Source organism: Atractosteus spatula, unplaced genomic scaffold (genome assembly GCF_055471065.1).
Source record: "Atractosteus spatula isolate fAtrSpa1 unplaced genomic scaffold, fAtrSpa1.hap1 Scaffold_41, whole genome shotgun sequence".
In the NCBI taxonomy this organism is placed as follows: domain Eukaryota; kingdom Metazoa; phylum Chordata; class Actinopteri; order Semionotiformes; family Lepisosteidae; genus Atractosteus; species Atractosteus spatula.
Window position 1 is genome coordinate 7946 of NW_028296870.1, and position 26357 is coordinate 34302.

General features: G+C 44.4%; 4 non-coding genes and 2 pseudogenes across 4 annotated transcripts; 1 reads left to right on the forward strand and 5 right to left on the reverse strand.

Annotated features, from left to right (window-relative positions):
• Nucleotides 1–17622: 17622 nt before the first annotated feature.
• On the reverse strand, nt 17623–17741 carry LOC148807104 (5S ribosomal RNA; annotated as a pseudogene).
• Nucleotides 17742–18278: 537 nt separating this feature from the next.
• On the reverse strand, nt 18279–18397 carry LOC148807105 (5S ribosomal RNA; annotated as a pseudogene).
• A 3608-nt stretch (nt 18398–22005) lies between these two features.
• trnav-aac (transfer RNA valine (anticodon AAC)) lies at nt 22006–22078 on the reverse strand. The gene has a single exon. It is a non-coding gene; the product is annotated as a tRNA-Val (tRNA).
• A 109-nt stretch (nt 22079–22187) lies between these two features.
• trnaf-gaa (transfer RNA phenylalanine (anticodon GAA)) lies at nt 22188–22260 on the reverse strand. The gene has a single exon. It is a non-coding gene; the product is annotated as a tRNA-Phe (tRNA).
• Nucleotides 22261–23760: 1500 nt separating this feature from the next.
• On the forward strand, nt 23761–23832 carry trnad-guc (transfer RNA aspartic acid (anticodon GUC)). The gene has a single exon. It is a non-coding gene; the product is annotated as a tRNA-Asp (tRNA).
• Nucleotides 23833–26065: 2233 nt separating this feature from the next.
• On the reverse strand, nt 26066–26138 carry trnaf-gaa (transfer RNA phenylalanine (anticodon GAA)). The gene has a single exon. It is a non-coding gene; the product is annotated as a tRNA-Phe (tRNA).
• Nucleotides 26139–26357: the final 219 nt, after the last annotated feature.

Below are 26357 nucleotides of genomic sequence, written 5' to 3' on the forward strand. Positions count from 1 at the left end.
TTAATGGAACAAACCTCCAAACCACCCTAGCAGATACCCAACACAGGTGTTGTGGTTTATCGGGGGGCTGGGAACAGGAACTGTTGTTATTGTAACACTACCGCCGGGTAGCTGGATCATGACTGGATGTACTCTGAATGCTGTACTCTCACATCAAGATGTACTCTGGGTAGCACGAATGAGTCAAAGGTAGCATGTCAAAAGAAAGGAAGTGACTTCTCCCCAAATATCTACCACAGAGGTATCAGATATTGACAGTGAACTTCCTGATGTGTAATTCCTTAGATAATGTCTCCTACCGTGTTTATACATACTCCAGATGTTATTCATCCTGTTTGTATCCAATGCTGGTTCCGGTATGAATTCTCGAGGAGTAATGTAGACATTTAAGATTAATGTTCTAATGGCAAGGGACATCACTTAACTCTGTTTTGTTTTGAAGGCAACAACGCCTCAGGACCTCGTGACCTTCAAAAAGGGGGGATATGTAGCAGCGAGGCTTATTAATAAGGCAGAATTAAGTGTTTCTGAGCTTCCCAAATGAGGCCCCATTTCTCTGTTCATCTCTGTGGTGCAGCCACAGAGAGACCATTAGGGTGATTTAAGGTTTCCTAGGACAGCTCCCAAAGGGGGGTGCACTTAGCTAAGCCTGGCTATCATGATCAATGGTCATCCATTGGCGCCTATCAGTCTAGGGAGTGCCGGATGGACATCTGGACTGCATTACTAAGTGTCAGGACTAAGTGACTCATATCTCACCTTGATCAACCAATCAGGGACTGGTAGGGCTGAGTAACCCACGTGGGACTCTGATGCCCATGGAACTTTCAGCCAATCAACAAGCTGAAGTTCCTCCAGGTAAAAACAGGCAACACAGGCCTGGAGATAGAGATTCAACAAGATTCAGATTCGGGAGATTCAGTAAGATTCTGGAGAGGATTCTGTGGACTGTTCTAAAGGGAATTCAAAGGAGAATTCCAGGGCAGGACGGCCCAGGAGCAGAAGGCTCCCAAGGGCAGGACATTCTCGCAGCGCGCCTCCTGACCATCCCGAGACTCAGCCCGGACAACCACGGAACGGCCAGTGTGTCCGAGTGCCAGAACTTTCCTTTGTTCTAAGAGTCTAGAGTGGAGGTTGCCAGAGAGTAACCAGCAGCAGGCCTCGTGAACAGGTCAGAACTGTGGACAGCTGAATCACCATTCAGAACTAGCTCTTCATCAGGAACGAACCAGTCCTCTTCCTGACTTGCTGGGACCCACAGTCATCTTTTCTCCTGTGCACAAACTTTGCTAGTTAAAGCCAACACTAACTAGCCGGTCAGTGAGCATCTGCAGCGCACCGTCGCAAGCCGCACAGCACAGCCTGGCACCGAGCCAGACAGCGCGGATTGGACAGCAACAGCCTGCAACTGTTTCTTTGTGCCCGCAGGAGATCTGAATCCCCAGAAATTGGATGAGTATTCAACTTCAATGCATTACAGCTCGAGAATTCAATTGTTATCCCAACCAGTTGATATCAATTTAATTCCTAAGAGTTATGTACTTGTTTTGAGTATCTAATGTAGAAGTTATAACCAAGTTCATTTACGAAACGGTCTTAATGAATGATATACTGAACGTATGTCCTCTTGATATGTGTAACACTTCGTAACTGATTGAATATATATCTTTGTATTCTGATAACCCTCTCGATAAGATCTGTTAGGTTTATATGCATATTCTATGTATTAATAAATTTATCCTCGTGTATTAGTACCTGTGTGTGCGCGTTGTTTGAGTTATGTCGCGTGGTTGGATTCTAAAGCCATCAAAAGAATCAACTTTGTGATTTACTGCTACAATTGAAAATTGTCTCAGTAAATGCCCAAACCCTACAGAACTGGTGCCTTCAGAGAGCCACTATGATTATTTATTTGGCGTCCCTGAACGGCTATGAAACACTACATCAGAAATATGAGACGATTTTAAAATCAGGAGGGAGGGCCCTAGCAATATAGCAAACATTGCATTTACCATTTGACAATGTATTCTCTCATGCCATGTTCAGAGGGTCGTATTTAAAAAACGGTACAGTACAATGTTCTGAAGTTCAGGATTTTGATAGTCTTTTCCATTGTGTCTCTCACATCTGTGTCAGAATTTTTAGACATTTTTATAACCAGGAGGTAGGTTTGATCACCCTCTGCTCATCCTCAGTTAACCATATAGTCTCATATGCCATGTTCTAAATGTCCCATTTAAAACTGCTATATTAAAATTTCTTGTAAAATGCAAGAGTTTGAGACTTTTTATGATCAGAAGGCAAGGTCGTGGAAAATATGCAGAAAGTGCCAGTGAATTTACGTTTTGCCTTTGTCTTATTTACTCGTGGTATAACATGCCAGTTTGTTTTATTGTGAGTTGTGTTTCTGAAATGTGCTTCATACAAAAATGCAATTTGGACAGTCTCTACTTACATATTCCCCTTTACTGAGGAAATGTACAGTAATACATCCGGATAAGTATTTTTAAAAATGACTATTTAAATGACTCATTTAAAAATGAGCCATCTACAGGCGAAAGACGACATAACATCACAGCAGCAGCATTTAAGATGGAACGAAAAACGCAAAGCAGCAGCTGGCGAATAAGAAGCCAACTTCAGCCTCGTTAATGCAATAGCATTAGGTGAGGTGGAAAAATATTTCTTGCTCTGAATCTTAACATTTTTATAGGAGGTGTTCAAGGACTTCTTGCCTCAGAAAAAAAAACTGCCAGTACATCACTTATTTCTAATCCATCAATAGCAGCAGTGTTATCAGTACTGAGCCCTAAATGTAGGTCCTATCATCATATAAAAAGTCGAAAGTATCGACTGCATTCAACTGATAAAATGTATCTTCTATGAGAGTTATATCTTTATCCAAAATACATCGGAAACAAATTTGCACGTTTTTTGGGGGGGATCCTGAAGACTGAGACTCAAAACTTTTTTTTTCCTTCTTTCCAGGAGGAAGGATTATTCAGATGCAAACATTGTCCCAAAATCAATGTACTCTCCATTGATATTCAAATCCTCAAATTCTTCATCTGAACGTCGATATTGAAATATGATATCGTACAAATTGTGGTTTTCTTTTTAAAGCAAATTTTATGCTTTAAATTAAATAAATTTTATTGATTATGAATGTGCCGGAAATTTTTCAGTACTTTAGAGGGTTCTGCCATTTTAGATGTTATGCTGTTCCTGTCTGATTTATCAAATGTGTCATTTAAATCTCCAGTCATTTCTATATCAGTCTGAACGCCTTGCAGTAAAGATTGCAATTCATCCAAAAATGCCAAGTTTCCCACTGGTGATACATACAAGGAAATGAATGTATATTTTCCCCCCAAATCAACAAATTTAAAATCAAATACCTCCCTCATCTGCAGGTGGAGAGAATAATGTCAGAATAAATACAGGTTTAAAAGTCAGGAGCATTGATAGTCCTATTTTAAAATGACACTAAAATGCTCACAATATATTAGAAAGCTCTGTAAAATGCAAAAATAATAAAAAAAATATTAAAACAAGGTACAAAGAAATAATACACAGTTATAAAGCTCAGGAATTATCAATGTGAAGTTACAATGGGTTGATTGTGTTTCATGTGATATAAAAAATAAAATGTTTGCAAAAAATCCACTTACAATATGCTAAAAATGGCAAGAATACTTAACCTTTTACTACCAGTGACTTATTTAGCCAATGTCCACCTGGAATTTCCTCCCCCTTAAACATTTGTTATATCTCTGCAGCAGAACATAGCAGGAGCCTGGTTCAGGTCTTAAATTGAAGCTAACCCCTTTGGCTTTGAGTGTGAATAGTCAAATTTCTTATATTTCTTAATGTGTCCACTCAGCAGACAAACATATGAAAAAAAACAAAAAAAACAGTTTTGGCGAACATTTTTTTTGGTCTTCAGAGGTCAGATTTTCAACTATATGCATGTCAAGGGCCTGGGAATGATTTGTAAACCTTGTTCTAGGTGGCTACTAGCTTGGATAAAAAATTGGGACAAATTGATCAATTAGAAAAAATTTTACATCATGTTTTGTGAAGACTGGACCTGGAATGAAATTTCCGGCCTATAATAAAAAATCATAAAAATATTGAAAATAATAAGAATAAAAACCATTGCAATTGCTATAAAAACCTTAAGACACTGCTAGAGAGCCTTTATCTTCTGTTATGCAATGAAAAAAAACCTCAGAGTTGCCTTCTGGTGTGAAAAAAAGGAGCACTGATAAGAAACTGATAAAAAACTGATTGATTATCCCTTCTGAGTCAATGATTGACAGCTAAAAATGCAGCCTGAAGCTTCTAGAGGAAGTCTCACCCCCTAAGGGCTCTGAATGGCTGAAAACACAAAGAATGACAGCGTTTTTTACCAATCAAATCGCCTTATTTCTGGCGCTCATTCTTCAAAAATTTATTACGTAATCAGTAACGTTTACTAGTCTCTAGCTCTTGAGATAAACTAGTCTGCGTTATTTTGGATATATATCATGCTCCAGAATAAGGTAAAAACATGGGATATATATATATTTGCTGGTTTTTGCTTTTGTGGTTTTGTTGGTAAAAATGTATGATATTGACATGTTGTGCTTGCCGGGTTGCCGTGTGTTTCTATTGGGATTCTGCTAGTTCATTAATTTATTGGTTTATTGCATAATAGTGTCATGTCTGTGGAAACAAACTTTATGGTTTTGTTGTGGTGATATTTGAGAATACGTGCATGTGAGAAAATTTGTGGAGCGGTTTCAAACAAACGTTGTTTATCTCGCGTTTATCTTAAAAATAAAAAGTGTCATTTGGGGAGACAGGAGTGGTCCTCGGTGACCGCGATCCGGACTAAGTTAACAGGTGTGTAATTTAAAAAAAAAATAAAACAAGTTAAAAATAAATACTAAATGGGTTTAACATTCAGGAATGTAATTGGTCAGATGCTTACGATAAGTGATGCTGGTGTTTCGTGTGATTTAGCGAATTCAAAAAAATATTCATTTTAAAAACGGCAAGAGTTCGTATGAAAAATAAGTTCTTAAGTATCTTTGTTACAACAGCCGCGCCAGAACTATTCAGATACTGTACATCAGAAAAGTACCTGAACTTGACTGGTTTATATTCAGTTATGTGCATTGGGAACGAAAGGGAGACTTAGATGGATTTTATTAGGGTTTTAGGAATCAGAAAATTTATTTCTACACGTTTATGCCTACGAGCAGAAATAACTTCCTGCTTTCAGCGCTTTTTTTGTTTCTGCTTGTAACCTCGAACAGAGAAACCCAGTACTGACTCACAGAAACACCCCGGAGTTTCTGTGTTTCTGGGATTTAAGAGGGATGTGTGCAGCGGTGTTACTAGTCTGGAAGGAGGAGACGCGCATTCCGCACGGGGAGCGTAGAGCAATGAGCCGCACCTGCTGCGCGCTGAGTCCTGTCCTATATAACCGCTGAGCACGGACACACAGAGTCTCCAGCCAGTGTTGGAGATTTATGATTTCAATGTTTTTTTTTCCTTTTGAGCAGAAGCTGGGTTTCTTCCTCTAGTTAAAGCTATTGGAGTTGTGGTTACTGTGCTAGACCGTCGGGAATAGCGCTTTTATTTATTTTTTTGTCAAGCAGTCTGCTGTATACTGTACGTGAAATAAAGATAAGAGTGCTTTCTTGATACTTCACAAGAGTATACATAATCCACGAGCTGTATTAAAAAAAATGAACTGGAAGAAAAGCAATAGGGCTGGAGTTTATAGACTGTGATGCAAATACGAGAGTAGGAGAGGAGGGGACTAGTTCAGGAGCACAACCGGCCCTCTCCTGCCCATTCTCCCACCAGGGTCTGTTGTAAGCCAGTGTGAAATTCAGCTCCTTGCAGTTCAGCTTTCGATCACTCAGCTGCATTGCCCTGGGAATGTGGGGCAAATAAAGGAGATAGCAACCAGACTAGAGGGAGAGTTTTTATTCCTAAGGAATGACTTGTTTTACAACAGCAGACAACTTAAAGAAACAAAAACCTCTGTTCTGCTGCTCCAGGTTGGTTCCACTGGGAACAAGTGTGGCCAGGAGCTCATGAACAGTAATTAGGGGTTGTTTCCACAAGGGGGGCTGGAGTAAGTTAGATGTCAAGGGCAATAAAACTCATTAGACCTAATTGAACAGTTAAAGTGAGTTGTTCTGCTTTCTGCACAGAAACCAGTGCTCTCTTCTCAATGTGTGGGTGAGTCTCTCAGTGATATAACAGCTAGGCAGGACTGCCACTGTGGTCTATTTCATCACCTGTGACCCCATCTTCCAAAGACAACAGTCCAATCTAGCATAGAGTGTCCCGGACTGCTCGGTCAGTGACAGTGAGAGGTTTATCTTGTCTCTTGTTCCGCCAGAATGTAACAAATAGTGACCCCTTAATGGAGGAAACTTTAGCTTTTGTAGGTAATTATACCACTTGACAATGTTACAGGTGATGGGGGGGAACCCCTAGTGATCCCACAGTCTCACATAGACAATGGCCAGTCTACACAAACCTCCAGTCAACACAGCCCTGACCCCTGTTATGTCACCCAGGTCTACACTGTGAGACAATGATTATTTAGGAAAATTGTAAGGAATGCATTCCAAAGCAGTCAATGGAAGTATGGAATTAAAATAGTCAAGTCTTGATAAATAGAGTATATTATCTATTTATTATACCTTTACATTGTGACAAAAACAAATTTCAAGTCCATTATGAGCACACACAGCATATTAAAGATGGGTCTCTGCACTGTAAAGGAATCTCAGTTCACTTATAAAAACTTTAGCTAATAAACCTGAAATGTCATTTCTTTTACTGCTTGTTCTTTAAGGTACTAACTCATTGACATTATGTAGATTAAAATAAGACTATTCACAAAGAAAAAGCATTTATCACAAATGTATCATGCCAAATAAACTCTAGTAATCAAGAGCAATTAAGAAAAGGAAACAAAACCATCTTTTGAGGATGCCAGATAGAAATGTAAACACACACTCACACGTGGGGCCAATCTTACCAGAAATCAATTAACCCACCAATGATCTTGGACTGATGTCTGAAAACCAGAGCAAACAGTACAATATTAAGGTACTAAAGCTATTAGTAGAACAGATCTAGCTTCTCAACATAATACTTATGTCTGAACTTCATTGAATAGTGACACTTCAATCTTTCATATTCAATATTTTTCACAAAATCAACAGCTGAGAACAGACCGCCATATACCTTTATCCAGTGGTTTTCAGAGCAGAGACTTCCGTGTGGGCAAGAGTTCTTTCCCTGAGGTCCACTGCACTTCAGCTAGCCACGTTCTGGCTGGGTCGTGTGTACTCCTGGGAACGTCGCCTGTAATGAATATTGGGGACTTTGTACAAATTAATAATGTGAGCATATAAATATGATTTGTGTTGAAGCCAAACATAGACAATCACTGTTAAAACTTGAATTCAACCTCCAGTGTCTGCTTTTGAAATGCTGATCATCACCCGTCTTCTGGCTTCTAGATGGACGTGTTAATGGATATTTCTTGTCTTCTTTTTTTTTCCCCCATATGCTCTTCTCTGTATCATTAAGTACTTCTGGGTCATTTCATGTACCTTGTGGCATCTTGGCTGATGGTGAATGGCAGGCAGCTGCTCTAAAAATAACATGCCTATTAATATGATGTTGAAGACAAAACCAAAACAAACAACTTTGTTTTGCACTTTACAATTTATCACAAGCTTGTCATATTTACAGTCATCAACTGATTTAGGCTGCTGTTCCTGTGAAAAATGTCCTTTGTTTAAGAAAGATTCAATTTAAAATCTTTAGGTTTTAAATATAAACCACTGGCAATGTGGTAATCACTTTTACAACTTTTAAGAAGTTGCAAGATATCTCTACAACTATGTTGTCCTTAACCTATTCAGAAACTACCACTAATATTGTAAGAAATTGTTCTCTAGACTCTAGATCTTGTGGGCTCTGTTCTCGATGAATTGGAAAGGTGTCGTTCATGAAGTCCAGTACTCTGTCGATCTCTCTCTTACCAAGAGACTACCCATCTAACGCTGCAGGAAACTCCAGTGCCTGGTCTGGGAATGCTGTGCTATTCAGATTCTGTCAATAAATTTCAAGAATGGTTCACCTTTTGGTTTACACTGTGGCATTTCTTTGCAGTAACAATTGAGTGGGATAGTTATCTGCCTTCTATACTCTTTTGAAAATCATGTATCTTTTTAGCAGTCCCATATCCTTTCCTTATATGCTTGCTGATGAGAATGAGAAATGCTATTTTCAAGACATTAACACGAATATAATTTTTACATTAATTCCAAGGTACAAGAAAATGAATATCTTCAAAATATGCACTTTAATAAACTTACTTAGTTTCTTTTTTGGAAATGGTCAGTGAACCAACCACTCCAGAGCTTGTCCTTCAACCTTGAAATTATTTCCTGGAAATGCTGTAATCACAGAGGAGCTCTTCTCCCCTCAACAATGTCCCTTTTTGTCACAGACAGAATTATGATAGGCTGTTCGTTGATTATAAATGACTTTCTTACAGCCCTTACATTGTCTTTTCTCTTTGATGGATTTATCCATCTTCCAATTTGCCTCCTTATCCGGGAGGCAGGCTCAGTGTTTTTCACGAGCATCAATGCACAGTTTTTGTGCAGGTTCATCTGAAAAGAAAAGACATCTCATGTCTCCCTCTGTCATCTGTGAGCTTCAGCAGTTGTCTTTGTGATGACCTTGCCGTTGTAATCACACACCACCTCTCCCTTCTGGAAACACCTGGAAGTCACAAACTTCTTCCCCTTCACAGGATCGTCAGTGATGCTCAGGCCTTCCCAGATTTGATACTTTATCAACTTTTTAATTTGCATGCCATTTGGTGGCAGTCCTGTGTTGGGCTTCCACTCCTCAAGCACTTCAGACACTGTTGATACATTGGCTGACCAGTCCATCTTCTCCGTCTCCTTTCACAGCTGCTGACCTGGGCAGTACAGCACAGTTTAGTGAAGTAAAGATGAAACGGCTGATAAAACACAAATAAAATGCAATTAAGGTACATTCCAGATTTTCTTAAATACCGTACATGATTGGAGCTATGCAGGTGGAGGTCTTTTGTTCGATATTAACATGGATTTTAATTGGCTTCTATGAAAATTGGCCATGGTGTGAGTGAGTCCTGTGATGGACTGGTGTCACATTATGGGTGATACAGTACTTTGCATCCACTGCTTGCCAGGATGGTTCCAGTTCTACCACAACCCTGAATTGAGTGGATGGGTATATCAATGTAGCCATCAACTTGCATGTTCCTCTTCTTCACTCAATGCAAAGGAAGCCAGCTGTTGTTTGAGGTTTTGTGCTCTTTAACAGGAATTATGACCATTTTTGTGCCCACTTGTTGAAACAACACTTTCTTTGCACCCATTCCTCAACCTGTAATAGCGAGAAAATAAAAATGAATACACCAAACTGTAAAAATCCCATCTATGTAATTTCTTACTTTTGTTGTATGAAAGTATTCTTACTGTCATGTTCTTTACCACCCCTGGGTGCTACAGGTGCTTCAGCTGGAGAAAGGCCTGCAGGTAATACAGTACAAGAAGCTGCTCAGGCAAGGTGATGTCTTGCCCAGTCTGTGCAACACATCTCTCTTTGCAACACTTTGCAACACCTTCCAGCAATCCTTCGTACTTGGTTCTGGACTCTGCAACTGTCTATATCTGTGGGAGAAATTAATACTCATCAACTTTTTTTGTATTCAAATTAAAAGTACAACTGAAAGAAGTTTTAAAATGAAAATGACCTATTTTTAGTAATCTCTTGGCAACATTCTTACTGTTCTTCTTCTGAATATCCTTTAGGATACTTTGGAAGTTGATGATGAGGTTAGCCAGGCTGGGATCCTCTACTTTCACACTGATATCATTTAGGATGTAGCCCGGAAAATGGTTTATGTTCTTAATATAATTAGCAATGATTTGGTGAGACAGTCCAGTGGTCTTCATTTGGTTACAATAATTGTTGTTTTGGATAGGCCCTTTACAAAGTTTAAGGAAGATGCAGATGGATCCATAAAAACAGGAATCTGGAAACATTTTCTACCTCACAAATGTAGAGTCACTATGTTTATGGCTGAGATTTCACATGGGTGAATTTTAAGCTAAGGAGTAAAAACATGTGCTATGGAAATATCACTGCTCAATTTTAAATGCCTTTAAAAATAAATACCTCCTGAGAGCAATCTGCCACTCCAAGATCCTTGGTAAGGTCCTGTTTAAACCCAGCCAGGTGAGGAGCATCCAGGGAGTGCGTTCTGTCCAGTCCAGCCTGGGTCACCGTCTTCCTGAGAGCCTGCTGATGGCTTTTAAGAACTGGGAGGACAGTAGGAATACAAAATACACATTTAAACATTTTTACTTCTAAGACAAACTAGAATACAAGTATAAAACAAAAGATACATTTGGAAAAAATAGAAAGTTCTCCAGAACTCACATCTTCCCCTTCCTCTTCCACTTCAGTCTCTGGCATCTCTTCCTCCTGGACAGCAGCCTCTTGCTCAGGGCATCTGGACCACTGGTATATCATTTTAACATACCCTTACATAAAGGTAAAGGTTAGAAATGAAACAGAAGAACCCTTATAAATTATAAATATCTTACCTTGCTGATGTGTCTTCAGGATTCCACATAAAACAGTCCATGGACTCCGCCAGTCTCACATTCTCACCACACATGAGCCCTATGCTCTTGCAATCCCCGACCTGCCCATTCCTCAGGTGATTCAACAAGTCCTTCCTGGCCTGGAGAAGGAACTTGCTGATCTCCTCTGCTGAGGCTCATTTCATACACACCCTCTTTAGGTGAAGAGGAAACTGGTCAAATGTCTTCAGGCAGGTCTTGCACACCAGAGGAATCCTCATGGGTCTCTTTTGAAAATAAATAACTTTTGTGTAAAGGAACAAGTCAAGACTGTTTCAGTTTCTTAACCGAGCCTTAATTTTCTCTCCAATAGCTTCACCATATTGTTTATTGAATTTTTATCAGAATTATACCTTGCTCTAAAATAATGACTTTATAAAACAACTTAACTCTTACTTGGTCTTGTTCGCAGTCTTTCCAGTAGAAGTCGTTGTAGAATTTAAGAACTGCTGTGATAATTTGATCTGCCCGAGTGTCCTTCCCTAACCAAGTATTGATAGCTTGTGTACTGTAGGGTCCAAAGGTGGTGTTCTGCAATTTCCTCCCATAATGTTTCTTTGATCAGTTGGAAGCAAGTGTGAAAGCTTCCTCCCAGTGGGGAAGCTCAAGATCCTCTAGTTGTATGACAGATTTTCCTCATAGTGCTCTTCGAGGATCTGCAGTGTGGTGTGAAGCCAATTTTTGGCATTGCTTACCAGCTTCAAATATGTGAGTTTGGGTGGCTTGGCAGGTTTTATGAGTTCCTCGGTCTTCCGTCGTAGGCTGGCGGGTGCTCGGTTCTCCCGTCCAATAAAACTGCTGTGTTTTGTTAATGGTGGACTGTTTGGATCATTTTGTAGATGATCCTGGTTCCTTGTTGGAAGGTATCCTGTCTGTTTGACATGTTTGTTGTGTAGGCAGTGTGGAGGGTGACCGTACGGTTGCGTACGTTGTCAACTCTGGATTGATCCATACTTACCATTTAAATGCCTAAAGCTTCGTTGACACCATTAGGTTTCCACTGTTAGGCAGCTTTACCTCTGTAGAATCTGTGGCTCCATAGGAAGACAATCTTGCCTTTCTGTGTGTCGCTATGTTTCTGCCTGGGTCTTCTTCAGGCATTGTTCTGGAACACTGTGTCCATGCTGGCCTGTTTTTATCCTGTTTTGTAAGGGGCAGTGTGTTGTAGTTCCTCCTAGGGGGCTAGTTTGTATCCTATGGTCTGTGTTCCTTCTGTACGTTTCTGTACGAGTAGGTGCAGTTTCAGTTGGTGAATGGGTTTCTGCTTTCCCTGGTGGGGATTATGCATGGACCATTAACATCTCAATAGGAAATCAGGGTCTTTTTGTTTTCCTCCCTAGTAGGACTGTGCAAGCTGTGCGAGTTTCCATAGCTGATTGGTTTCAGTTATTCTTCTGTTTGTTGCGTGTTAGTATGGTGAAGAGTTCCAGTCCCTGTAGGGTCTGGCTATTGAGGAGAGGGGAACAAAGCTCCTTCTCCCAGATTTTATCCGAGAGGGGACCATCTGGGACAAGGAGAGCACTCTCCTTCCAACGACTAAAACCCTCCCGGTTTTTCTGATGTTCAGGTCTTGTGTAAAGATAGTATTAAGTCTTTTGATCCACTCCCTTTCCTTTTTCTTTCTTTCTATCTCTGTCCAGTTGGGGTTGCTTTCCAGTCCCGTGGTTCCTGATGTACCTGTGTTGTGTCAGCTGGGTTCGGATGGAGTTACCCGTTCCCCCCACATAGGTCACCCCGCACTTTTTGCACTGGATGCTGTAGATGGCGTTATTGATGTTTTCTGAGAGTGCCCTTTGCAACTGGAAGATTTCTTTAGTTTCTTTGTTTTGGATCATTGTTTTCTGTTATGAAATGTTTGGCTCTTGGTGTATATGATCTGTTTTGTACAGGTTTTAGCTTGCTTTGGACTAATTAATGCTGAAGGTTTTTGTTTTTTTCTGTGTGCAGATATGATTTTGTGCTCCCTCAGTATGTTTGTGTTTTCTAATATCATGGTTTTTGGTTGGTTTTTATGCTGAGTTGAGAATATGATGTGTTGAGGGGTATTTTTCTGTCATCTGGAGTTTTTCTATTTAGAAATGTTTGTGCCACATTTTTGAGGAAACTTTGTGTGTATCTTCTCTGGCATAAAGCTGGGAAGAGTGTGTATTTGGCTTCCTCAAAGTCTTGTTGTTGTGTACAGATTTTGTGGAAGTGTAGGAGTTGTGATTTTACCAGTCCTTTTAAAGTATGTTTTGGGTGGAAGCTATCCTTGTGCAGTAAGCCGTGTGAATGTGTCTTTGAAAAATACCTTGATGTCCAGTTTGTCTGTGTTGTTGAAGGAAGAAACCTTGTATGTGGTGGTGTCTAGGAAGTCTATCAGGCTACCATGCTTGGTGTATTTGAGTTTAATGGACCTGTGGTGTGTGTTGAGGCTGTTAATGATTTCTTGTAAGGCTTGATATGTGCTGCCTATATGTTTATTTTTTATATCTTTGCCCTGGGATGGACTGGTGTCCTTTCCAGGGTGTAGCCTGCCATGTGTCTATTTCTTGCCACGTTTTAAAGTGGAGTTACAATCTTACTATTTTTACAGTTTAAATTGACATTTACAAATGTATATTGAAGCAGCTACCCACCTGAACTACACTATGTCAGCATGTGTAGTCTGCAAAGGAACAAGTAATAGGTTTATTCCATACTGAAAAGAGAAGAGAGAAAACTCAATGTTTCGGCTGTGAAGCCTTCTTCAGGTGTGAGAAAGACAGGGCAGATTACAAAGATTAAATAGCACAGAAGAACAAAAGCTGGGAGAAGGGAGGAGGCAGGAGCAGCAGAGAGGCCACTCAGGAAGTGCAAAATGGAGAGAGGTGAAGAAAGGTGTGAAGTCAAAACCTGCAAGAGAATAGAGAAGATTACATTAAAATAAGTCAGTCATTGAGAGATCCTGGCTATTTGAGGTGAAAAGAAAAACTATGGGCTTGGAGAAATCTTTAACCTTCCCAGCCCTAATATGTTCTCTGAAGCATTCTCCTAGTCTCCTTTCGGTTTCCCAAATGTAGATAGCTGGGCATTTTTTGCAAGAGATACAGTAAATGAGATTCAGGATGTTGTCAGGGTTATCTGGAATTGTCCTGTGATGCCCTGATTGTCGTTAGATATGTATTTGCCAGTGATGCAGCGAGTGCTATTGCAGGGGAAGGTGCTGAGTGTGAGGGAGCTGTGAAGAAGAAGCTTATGTGGTGGTCAGCGATAAGAGATGATTGGGCGGTCGGAAAAAAGAGTACCAATGGAGGGATCGTCCTGTAAAATGTAGTCATTGTTAATGATGGTCCTGGGGATAGAAATTGGGTTAGGGTGGTAGGGAAGCACCGAGGGAATGCAGTTGTGAGACTGGGAGTTCCTGATTGAGTTGATGATCCGAGGGCTGTTTTTGGCCCGGGAGTAGAATAAAGCGACACCTTTCATCAAATATTTTGACAGGTACCACGCCCCCTTTTTCAGCCAATGGGAGGCCGCCATGGGCAGATGTCCTGCCCCCTTATCGGCCAATGGTGCAATGTTATGGGCGGATGTCCCGCCCCCTCGAGAGCCAATGGTGTGTCATAATGAGTGTTGTTGTCCCGCCTTCCACCCCTAGCAGCCCCAGGCCTCAGGGTCCAAATGCCCACCACCGCATCCCCTTCGATTTATAAATAAGTGTGTGAAAGAGCGTATTAGCAACGAGGGATGGAAGGTGATCATGTCTGCTGCAGGTTTGAATGCAATCTATTATAACCCTAGGGAATCGGCGGTGTGGGAAGTCTGGTGAGTGCCGCGAGTTTCTTGGGTGTGAGCGCACGCACGCACGCATGCACACTGACTGACTGAGTAAAGTGTCACAGAAAGAACTCGCAGGACAAATAGCATGTGAAATGTGAACCACTTTATTTCATCGGTAGGTTTTAAATTACAGAAACATCCCAGTATACACTTTTAAACTTTTCACACACATTACAGACTACTGCTTGCAATCGCCAATTAAATGTTGGTGCAGAAAATTAGTTGTAGCTATCGCCCCAACATTGTTCAGAAACTCAGCAGCATCTGAAAAAGCATTCATAACGCCCTTTCTCTTGCCATTTTTTATAGCCATGAACACCGAACTGGGCGACCCTAACAGAGCAAATAAATTAGCCTGAGTGATCAGAGGGACGGTGTTACCACAGGTTCTATGTAAAATACGTTGTATTTTGGAATACACACCGCTGAATCCGCCAGGCTTCAGTTTCTGATCTGAAAACATCAGAATCGCAGTAATTTCACTCATGTTCTTTACATGCACATCTATCTCTTTAACAAATTCAAGGACATTAGCATTCAGTTAATTGATTTTCATTTCAAGCTTTGCAGAAAGAAGAGTGTAAAGCACTTTTTGTAAGAATTCTTACGTATACATTCGAAATTTTTCGTTCTTCTCACAATGGCACACCTGTGTCTGTAAAACAGAGTGAAAGCTCTATTCACATTGCGAGTATTTCACAGCCCTGGTTTTACATAGATCTTTTTTCTTTTCTGTAAAAATAAGTATAAAATAAGTTTTGCAACGCACCAAAAGTCACGTGTAGTATTTTTCCATCTACCTTTACAAGTAAGGAGCGTACATTCTCATATGGCGAGCGGTCGTCAATTATTTTTCTCAGCAAGTGCTTTATAATCTGCTCAGTATCATCTGTAAAAGTATAGGCACCCAGGCCACTGGCGATGTACAGAACAGCCGATAAAATTCGGGCTAAACTGAGACACTTATAAATTTCTAATGCGGCAAACAACACATCTTTGTACTGTAACATGACCAGGGGAAGGGTCATTCATAACAGGTATTTTCGGAATGACCTACTTAAAATACTAGATATGGACCTTAGCAAAATGGCTGCCAAAAAGAATCAGCTGACCGGTAAATGGAAAGGGTCTACCCTGAGAAACAATGAGACACAGCTGAGCCGCATCAGGAACCGAAATATAAGTGCCCCGGAGGCAGTGAACAGGGCGGAAGCCGATAAGGTGAATGCGGTTTGGAGGAAAAGAGAGGAAAGAGGTGTATGTTAAAGATCGGGCTAAAGAATAACGGACTACTGAAAGGAGAAAAGGTTTATGGTTTTTGGATTACGGACACTGGATAAAGATACATCGCGGATTGGCTTTATTACGGACTTTTGGAACTCGGATCGGATCAGGATTAAGGGAACGGATTACGGACTGTATTTGGAAGATAGTTGGAGGAAGAAACGCCACAAAACTCAGGAAAGAAAAGTGTGGTGTGAGTACTACTTTCATTTACATAAACTTTCCCCCGGAGACACCACAGTACCCATCCGCGCACCCGACAACCAGGCATGTGTGACCCCGTTGACCTGGATGATTAATCAAACAGGCCGCGCATTCATCAACCACAACCCCCTTTAAACAATGGTTGAAGGTGCAACATACCACCCACTTTACAATCTGATCCATAGCATCGGGCTCATTAGAGCCATCGTTAGCTAAACTAGGTTGAACATTATCATTAATCACATTTTGGCGAACACACATGAACAGACACGAAACATTCAAGCTTGATGGTAGTTTGAAGATTGATGCATCGACCTCTTCGTTATTCTATTAAAGGAAAAAAGAAAAGGAAGGCTTAACAAAATAAATAGGCATGCTTTTTACCTAAAATATTTAAATTGTAATGCCTCTTTTGTGTTAGAGTTCTTTGTTTGCTTCGAACTTGCTGTGGTTTAATATTTACCATTTGTAGCAACTCTTCATCAGTCGTTGACGGACCCCCAACACCTGAATCGCCATCAGAGTTCACATGACAGCCACTGTCACACACCACTGAGTGCTGAGTCAGCTTTTGCTAAAAAGAAGACAAAGTGTTGAAAACGAAATACGCTAAACGCAGATTGAAACAACAATTCCACGATCAGAAAAAATATTTTAGCAACCTACTTCTTCAGTTTGCATAGCAGAGGAATCCGATGATTCACTACTCAAAGAAGCCATCTTCGCAGCAGTCAATATCGGGGCCTCACAGCTCAGGTGTCACACTTCAAAACTGGCAAGTCGGCTAATTTAAGCATAAACTCCAAATTTGTAACCATGCTCAAGACATTTTTCAAATGGTTGTGATGTTTTAGAACGCCCCACCATATCCCCCCGCCCCAAAATCACACGTGTTTTATCGAGAGTGAAAAGTAATCACGTTGAATTAAAATATGTAAGCTTATTTCAATGACAAATTCTCAACAACTTTTCAAAAGTTTGAAATGATTTTCCACGTACCGTGAACGTAAAGTCTTTAAACCTTAAAAATATTAACATGCAACCCAAGCCTCAAATGATGTGTGTTTCTCTAGAAAAGAAATTACATTGAATCAAAAAATGTAAAACTTATTTTATCTTTTGAGAAGAGCATTGTAGGGCGGGTCTTTATATTTTAGTGGATAGGTCATAAAAGTGTTAAAATAATTGAATAAGACACATTTAGCAGCGATAACTTATAAGCACGAGCAAAAATTGATCTTATAGATTATAGACGCTTATAGATTTTAACAATATAACAGACTTTACTAAAATGTTTACTTTTAAAATAAATATTACATCACAACATGTCCACACTCAGGCACCTGCCGTTAAAGGTTATGGGATGTAGAGATACAGTATATAAGGTTCATGATAAGAATAAATGGCTGGCGATAAACCTTTCCTCGATCCTTTGCGGACTTGTAAAACTGTTCATGATCAGAATAAAAAACGCTCACGCTATTACACAAGCACCCATGTCTCGCCAAAGCTGACAAATAAACAGACGGAAAAGCCGCACTGCACGTGTGAACAGGGGAATGAGCGAGCGAGTGGGGATAGGGCGCCTCCTGCGCTTAAAAGCTTACAGCACCTGGTATTCCCAGGCGGTCTCCCATCCAAGTACTAACCAGGCCCATCCCTGTTTAGCATCCAAAATCAGACAAGATCAGGCGTGCTCAAGGGGGTGTGGCCGTAAGCGAGAGCAGGGCTCACTGGCACCCTTCTTATAGAGAGGACAGCTCCGCCACATCTTTTACGACGCTGCTTTTTTTCCCTTGCGTTTTTCTCTTCTTCCCACGTTCTCTCTCTTCACTGCCTTCGTCCCCGCTCTATTTCACTTCAGCCTTTCACTCTTGCTTCCTTCCAATGAGGACAGAGCTGCGGGAGAAAGGGCGCTATAGAGGATCGCTGTGGAGAGCTGCTGCTGTGCTTTGACATCTGAGCTCTGTGGAAAATGATCTCAATACAATTCTGAAAAAGGCGACTCCCCGAACGCCAACCGAACAAGTCTCCACAGCCGAAGCGCTGTGTCTCTTTTCAGCTGGCGATAAACCTTTCCTCGATCCTTTGCGGACTTGTAAAACTGTTCATGATCAGAATAAAAAAGGCTCACGCTAATACACAAGCACCCGTGTCTCGCCAAAGCTGACAAATAAACAGACAGAAAAGCCGCACTGCACGTGTGAACAGGGGAATGAGCGAGCGAGCGGGGATAGGGCGCCTCCTGCGCTTAAAAGCTTATAACACCTAGTACTCCCAGGCGGTCTCCCATCCAAGTACTAACCAGGCCCGTCCCTGCTTATCTTCCGCAATCAAACGAGATCAGGCGTGCTCAAGGGGGTGTGGCCATAAGGGACAGCAGGGCTCACTGGCACCCTTCTATTAGAGAGGACAGCTCCGTCACCTCTTTTACGACGCTGCTTTTTTTCCCTTGCGTTTTTCTCTTCTTCCCACGTTCTCTCTCTTCACTGCCTTCGTCCCCGCTCTATTTCACTTCAGCCTTTCACTTGTAGCGGCAATGGTTGTTAATAAGACAGAATTAAGTGTTGCTGTGCTTTTTCAAATGAGGCCCCATCTCTCTGTTCATCTCTGTGGTGCAGCCACAGAGAAACTATTCATGCAGGCTGATTTAAAGATGTTTTCTTTTGATAAGGGACAGCTCCCAAATGGGGATGCACTTAGCTAAGCCTGGCTATCATGATCAATGGTCATCCATTGGCGCCTATCTTTCTAGGGTGTGCCAGATGGACATCTGGACTGCATTCCTAAGTGTCAGGAGTAAGTGACTCACATCTCACCTTCAACAACCAATCAGGGACTGGTAGGGCCGAGTAACCTACGTGGGACTCTGATGCCCATGGAACTTTCAGCCAATGAACGAGCTGAAGTTCCTCCAGGTAAAAACAGGCAACACAGAGGGCCTGAGAGACTATTTCCTGGACTTTTCTAAAGGGAATTCAAAGGAGAATTCCAGGGCAGGACGGCCCAGGAGCCAAAGGCTCCCAAGGGCAGGACATTCTCGCAGCGCGCCTCCTGACCATCCTAAGAGTCAGCCTGGACAACCACGGAACGACCAGTGTGTCCGAGTGCCAGAACTTTCCTTTGTTCTAAGAGTCTAGAGCGGAGGTTGCCAGAGAGTAACCAGAGGATCCACCTGAGGTAAGCACCAGCAGCAAGCCTTGTGAACAGGTCGGAACTGTGGACAGCTGAATCACTATTCAGAACTAGCGCTTCATCAGGAATGAACCGGTCCTCTTCCTGACTTGCTGGGACCCACAGTCATCTTTTCTCCTGTGCACAAACTTTGCTAGTTAAAGCCAACACTAACTAGCCGGTCAGTGAGCATCTGCAGCACAGCACAGCCTGGCACGGAGCCAAAGAGCCCGCAGGAGATCTGAATCCCCAGAGATTGGATGAGTATTCAACTTCAATGCATTACAGCTTGAGAATTCAATTGTTATCCCAACCAGTTGATATCAATTTTATTCCTAAGAGTTATGTACTTGTTTTGAGTATCTAATGTAGAAGTTGTAACCAAGTTCAATTACGAAACGGTCTAAATGAATGATATACTGAACTTATGTCCTCTTGATATATGTAACTCTTTGTAACTGAATGAATATATATCTTTTGTATTCTGAAAACCGTCACGATAAGATCTGTTAGGTTTACATGCATATTTTATGTATTAATAAATGTATCCTCGTGTATTAGTACCTGTGTGTGTGTGTGTGTGTGTGTGTTGTTTGAGTTATATCGCATGGTTGGATTCTAAGGCCATTAAAAGAATCCATTTCGTGATTTACGGCTACAATTAATAATTGTCCCCTTAAATGCCCAAATTCTACATTAGTATAGTGGCAAGTATCCCCGCCTGTCACGCGGGAGATTGGGGTTTGATTCCCCACCGGGGAGTAGCTTTTCTTTTACCTCCTTAGAGAAAGGACTGCCTTTCACTTCTCTGTTTTCTTTCACAGCGTCGTGCACCTTTTCATTGCTCTCGCTTTCAGAGCCTCCGCACGGCACACGACTCGACATCAGGAAGCACATTGAAGTGAAAACAGGAAGCGCTGCGACATGCACTGTGCAGATCCCGCCACACTAAGAGGTGAGTGGGTCTGTTCGATGCACAAAGAACGCTTTGATAAGCGTCAAAGGCAAGTCATTCCGAGTTGGTCGTTTGTGTTTTCTGTTCAGACGCGAAATGCTGAAATGATCTCTCGGCTCCTCGGTTGTCATTTCTGCTCCGTAAAGAAATCACAGCACGCGTCGGCTTCCAGCACGGTGGGTCGGGACACGATGCCGGGGGTCGGAGAGAGCGATGTCTTCCTCGTTAGTATAGTGGTGATTATCCCCACCTGTCACGCGGGAGACTGGGGTACATCAGGACGCGCATTGGAGTGAAAGCAGGATGCGCTGCGACATGCACTGTGCAGATCCCGCCACACTAAGAGGTGAGTGGGTCTGTGCGATCACAGCGCTAGGCGAATCCCCAATCCCCTTTTGTGCGTGGCGACAAAAGATGCCGGTCTGTTTCCGCCCAGTTTCGAACCAGGGACTTTTCGCGTGTGAGGCAAACGTGATAACCACTACACTACGGAAACGGTGGCCAACCCTTCCCAGCGGCCCAGCGCTGAGTTTCGCCAATGCGACTCAGCTGCTTCCAGTGCCTTTATTAAAGTGCGCTGATGGACCGTGCTTTCTCTCCAGAGACCAGCACGCCTGTCATGGACGGAGCAGGAAAGGCGGCGCCACATTCTACAGCCCTTTCCACGCAATCGACGAAATCGGGCTACTGAAGTGGAGAAAATTGCCTCTCCAGAAAGTGCAAATATCATCTTGGAGAGTATAAATCCTATTGCCGAAGGTCAGCCCTGTCTACCAGAGTAACCCTCCCACCTCCTGCAGCGATGATCAGCTCGTCTCACACGCGAGAAGTCTTCGGTTGGAAACAAGCGCCCCCTCTTCTCGCGCGTTTTGCACGTTCGAGTGGTTTTAATGCGGCTCCTTCGTACACGGTGCTGATCTTTTGGAAAGCAGGAGGCAAAACTGACACGTTCCCATGCCGGGAGTCAAACCCGGGCCGCCTGGGTGAAAACCAGGAATCCTAACCGCTAGACCATATGGGAGCACACAACCCCGCTGTTCCGGGCATCATGCAAGCAAACTACATAAATATGAGAAAACACGCAAGAGAGTTGTCACTCAGAGTGTCGAAGGGTCGATGTATACTGGGGCTCAGTTGAAATGCAACGTCAGGACTTTTCCGAATTAGGTCACACGAAGAGAGCACAGCCTTTTCCGCCCTACCACGTGGGTATCGGTAACTCGCCGTGATCGTATAGTGGTCAGTACTTTGCGTTGTGGCCGCAACAACCCCGGTTCGAATCCGGGTCACGGCAGAATAGGGGCGTCTGCTTTTACTACTTGCGCGAATGAAGGCAAAAAAAAGCCAATGGATGTGAACGAACGGCGCTTTACAGAGGAGTACTGCCTGACTGGATCGTTGATGAACGACAGAGGCCACTCCGACCTCTTCTCGGTTTTCTTCAACGACTTACTAAGGATCTTCTTCACATTCGCCCATGCAGGGGAAGCCAGTTACACCAAAGCAAACGCAGGAAAGTGCATTTCAAGCAGAGACCAGGAGGGACTTGTTTACACCGAGAGTGGTCGGAGAATGGAACAATGCGCCCAGCCCTGTTGCTGGAGCCGATTCTTGATGAGATCTTGGGCTCACTGGATGCTAATCTTTCTGTTGTTCTTGCAGGTCCTGCGCTGCTTTTGAGCCGACAGAGCTCGTCCTGGTCTGTCGGCACAGCCCAATTGCAAATGATCGGCTCCGCGTACAGAAGGAACGTGCGTTTGGTACAAGAGTGCATGAAGGCACCGGAAATACATTGGGAACAAATGACCGGTCGCTCAAGACCTCTGTGAAGTACAGGAGCGTGCAACAAGAGGCTGTTTCCGCCCGGTCTCGAACCGGGGACCTTTCGCGTGTTAGGCGAACGTGATAGCCGCTACACTACGGAAACCTGCAGGGACCGCTGCTGGTGTCTCGCTTGCGTTTCAGGCTGAGAATGGGAAGCGTCACTTTAGGCAGGGGGCGCTGGAGAGAGGAACAAAGGGCGCGATGAAACAAAATGCCGAAACCCGGGATCGAACCAGGGACCTTTAGATCTTCAGTCTAACGCTCTCCCAACTGAGCTATTTCGGCAGTGCACAGAGCCCACAGCCACCTGCTCCAGCGGCATGAGCGCACCAAGAGGAGCGGGAGAGTGTTGCAGGAACGTCACTCAGAAGGAAAGCCACCCAGCTGCGCCCTCTGAGCTCTGTCCAGCGCATCTTCCTCGCATGGACTCCTGCCTGCGACGGGCAGGAAACAATTAGCAAGAACAGAACAGCACCCCATGGGTGTCTCATGACCACACCTTAGGTTGTGACACGTGCAGGTGTGAGGGGTTGCCGGGCTACTCTGGAGCAGAGCTTGGGCGGAGGGGGGCGGGTGAGCAGACAAAGAGGTGACACCTCAAGGTCTGCACGATCACAGCTCTCCGCCGCCCCAGGCTTCCGCTCGATAAGCTACTGGACACACCCGCCCCTCCTCACACAGACCGTGGAAAAGCCCCCGAGTGGGAGGGCTCTCTCTTCCTCCCAGGAGCTCTTGGACACGACGCACAGACAGAGCGCGGGGAGCCGCCGCCTGCAAACACGGCTCCAGGCAGGACTCCACTCCGCAGGAGCCGCAGAGCAGAGGAGATGGGGGCAGCTTAGTTCCTGTGCAGAGACCTGAGCTGTTGTTGCTGCGGACGCTGTCTTTTCTGTTCTCGGGGTAGGAGTGAATGTTGAGTTGCCCTTAGAAATGAAGCAGAGCACTTCAACGGCACGGGTGTGTGTGTGTGCGTGCGCCCTGGTGATTCTGGGAGACAGATCGAACCTGGGCTAAAAGAGAGGGGGCTTAGCCCTCTTCCATTTGCTAGTTCAGAGTTGTACAACCCATTTGTATCTGCTAGGCGGCGCAGTCGTCGTGCACAAAGAACGCTTTGAAAAGCGTCAAAAGCAAGTCATTCCGAGTTGGTCGTTTGTGTTTTCCGTTCAGACGCGAAATGCTGAAATGATCTCTCGGCTCCTCGGTTGTCATTTCTGCTCCGTAAAGAAATCACAGCACGCGTCGCCTTCCAGCACGCTGGGTCGGGACACGATGCCGGGGATCGAAGGGTGTGACGTCTTCCTCGTTAGTATAGTGGCAAATATCCCCGCCTGTCACGCGGGAGACCGGGGTTCGGTTCCCCGACGGGGAGTAGAAAGCTTTTCTTTTACCTCCTTAGAGAAAGGACTGCCTTTCACTTCTCTGTTTTCTTTCACAGCGTCGTGCACCTTTTCATTGCTCTCGCTTTCAGAGCCTCCACACGGCACACGACTCGACATCAGAAAGCACATTGAAGTGAAAGCAGGAAGCGCTGCGACATGCACTGTGCAGATCCAGCCACACTAAGAGGTGAGTGGGTCTGTTCGATGCACAAAGAACGCTTTGATAAGCGTCAAAGGCAAGTCATTCCGAGTTGGTCGTTTGTGTTTTCTGTTCAGACGCGAAATGCTGAAATGATCTCTCGGCTCCTCGGTTGTCATTTCTGCTCCGTAAAGAAATCACAGCACGCGTCGGCTTCCAGCACGGTGGGTCGGGACACGATGCCGGGGGTCGAAGGGTGTGATGTCTTCCTCGTTAGTATAGTGGCAAGTATCCCCGCCTGTCACGCGGGAGACCGGGGTTCGATTCCCCGACGGGGAGTAGAAAGCTTTTCTTTTACCTCCTTAGAGAAAGGACTGCCTTTCACTTTTCTGTTTTCTTTCACAGCGTCGTGCACCTTTTCATTGCTCTCGCTTTCAGAGCCTCCGCACGGCACACGACTCGACATCAGAAAGCACATTGAAGTGAAAGCAGGAAGCGCTGCGACATGCACTGTGCAGATCCCGCCACACTAAGAGGTGAGTGGGTCTGTTCGATGCACAAAGAACGCTTTGATAAGCGTCAAAGGCAAGTCATTCCGAGTTGGTCGTTTGTGTTTTCTGTTCAGACGCGAAATGCTGAAATGATCTCTCGGCTCCTCGGTTGTCATTTCTGCTCCGTAAAGAAATCACAGCACGCGTCGGCTTCCAGCACGGTGGGTCGGGACACGATGCCGGGGGTCGGAGAGAGCGATGTCTTCCTCGTTAGTATAGTGGTGATTATCCCCACCTGTCACGCGGGAGACTGGGGTACATCAGGACGCGCATTGGAGTGAAAGCAGGATGCGCTGCGACATGCACTGTGCAGATCCCGCCACACTTAGAGGTGAGTGGGTCTGTGCGATCACAGCGCTAGGCGAATCCCCAATCCCCTTTTGTGCGTGGCGACAAAAGAAGCCGGTCTGTTTCCGCCCAGTTTCGAACCAGGGACTTTTCGCGTGTGAGGCAAACGTGATAACCACTACACTACGGAAACGGTAGCAAACCCTTCCCAGCGGCCCAGTGCTGAGCTTCGCCAATGCGATTCAGCTGCTTCCAGTGCCTTTATTGGAGTGCGCTGATGGACCGTGCTCTCTCTCCAGAGACCAGCACGCCTGTCATGGACGGAGCAGGAAAAGCGGCGCCACATTCTACAGCCCTCTCCACGCAATCGACGAAATCGGGCTACTGAAGTGGAGAAAATCGCCTCTCCAGAAAGTGCAAATATCATCTTGGAGAGTATAAATCCTATTGCCGAAGGTCAGCCCTGTCTACCAGAGTAACCCTCCCACCTCCTGCAGCGATGATCAGCTCGTCTCACACGCGAGAAGTCTTCGGTTGGAAACAAGCGCCCCCTCTTCTCGCGCGTTTTGCACGTTCGAGTGGTTTTAATGCGGCTCCTTCGTACACGGTGCTGATCTTTTGGAAAGCAGGAGGCAAAACTGACACGTTCCCATACCGGGAGTCAAACCCGGGCCGCCTGGGTGAAAACCAGGAATCCTAACCGCTAGACCATATGGGAGCACACAACCCCGCTGTTCCGGGCATCATGCAAGCAAACTACATAAATATGAGAAAACACGCAAGAGAGTTGTCACTCAGAGTGTCGAAGGGTCGATGTATACTGGGGCTCAGTTGAAATGCAACGTCAGGACTTTTCCGAATTAGGTCACACGAAGAGAGCACAGCCTTTTCCGCCCTACCATGTGTGTATCGGTAACTCGCCGTGATCGTATAGTGGTCAGTACTTTGCGTTGTGGCCGCAACAACCCCGGTTCGAATCCGGGTCACGGCAGAATAGGGGCGTCTGCTTTTAGTACTTGCGCGAATGAAGGCAAAAAAAAGCCAATCGATGTGAACGAACGGCGCTTTACAGAGGAGTACTGCCTGACTGGATCGTTGATGAACGACAGAGGCCACTCCGACCTCTTCTCGGTTTTCTTCAATGACTTACTAAGGATCTTCTTCACATTCGCCCATGCAGGGGAAGCCAGTTACACCAAAGCAAACGCAGGAAAGTGCATTTCAAGCAGAGACCAGGAGGGACTTGTTTACACCGAGAGTGGTCGGAGAATGGAACAATGCGCCCAGCCCTGTTGCTGGAGCCGATTCTTGATGAGATCTTGGGCTCACTGGATGCTAATCTTTCTGTTGTTCTTGCAGGTCCTGCGCTGCTTTTGAGCCGACAGAGCTCGTCCTGGTCTGTCGGCACAGCCCAATTGCAAATGATCGGCTCCGCGTACAGAAGGAACGTGCGTTTGGTACAAGAGTGCATGAAGGCACCGGAAATACATTGGGAACAAATGACCGGTCGCTCAAGACCTCTGTGAAGTACAGGAGCGTGCAACAAGAGGCTGTTTCCGCCCGGTCTCGGACCGGGGACCTTTCGCGTGTTAGGCGAACGTGATAGCCGCTACACTACGGAAACCTGCAGGGACCGCTGCTGGTGTCTCGCTTGCGTTTCGGGCTGAGAATGGGAAGCGTCACTTTAGGCAGGGGGCGCTGGAAAGAGGAACAAAGGGCGCGATGAAACAAAATGCCGAAACCCGGGATCGAACCAGGGACCTTTAGATCTTCAGTCTAACGCTCTCCCAACTGAGCTATTTCGGCAGTGCACAGAGCCCACAGCCACCTGCTCCAGCGGCATGAGCGCACCAAGAGGAGCGGGAGAGTGTTGCAGGAACGTCACTCAGAAGGAAAGCCACCCAGCTGCGCCCTCTGAGCTCTGTCCAGCGCATCTTCCTCGCATGGACTCCTGCCTGCGACGGGCAGGAAACAATTAGCAAGAACAGAACAGCACCCCATGGGTGTCTCATGACCACACCTTAG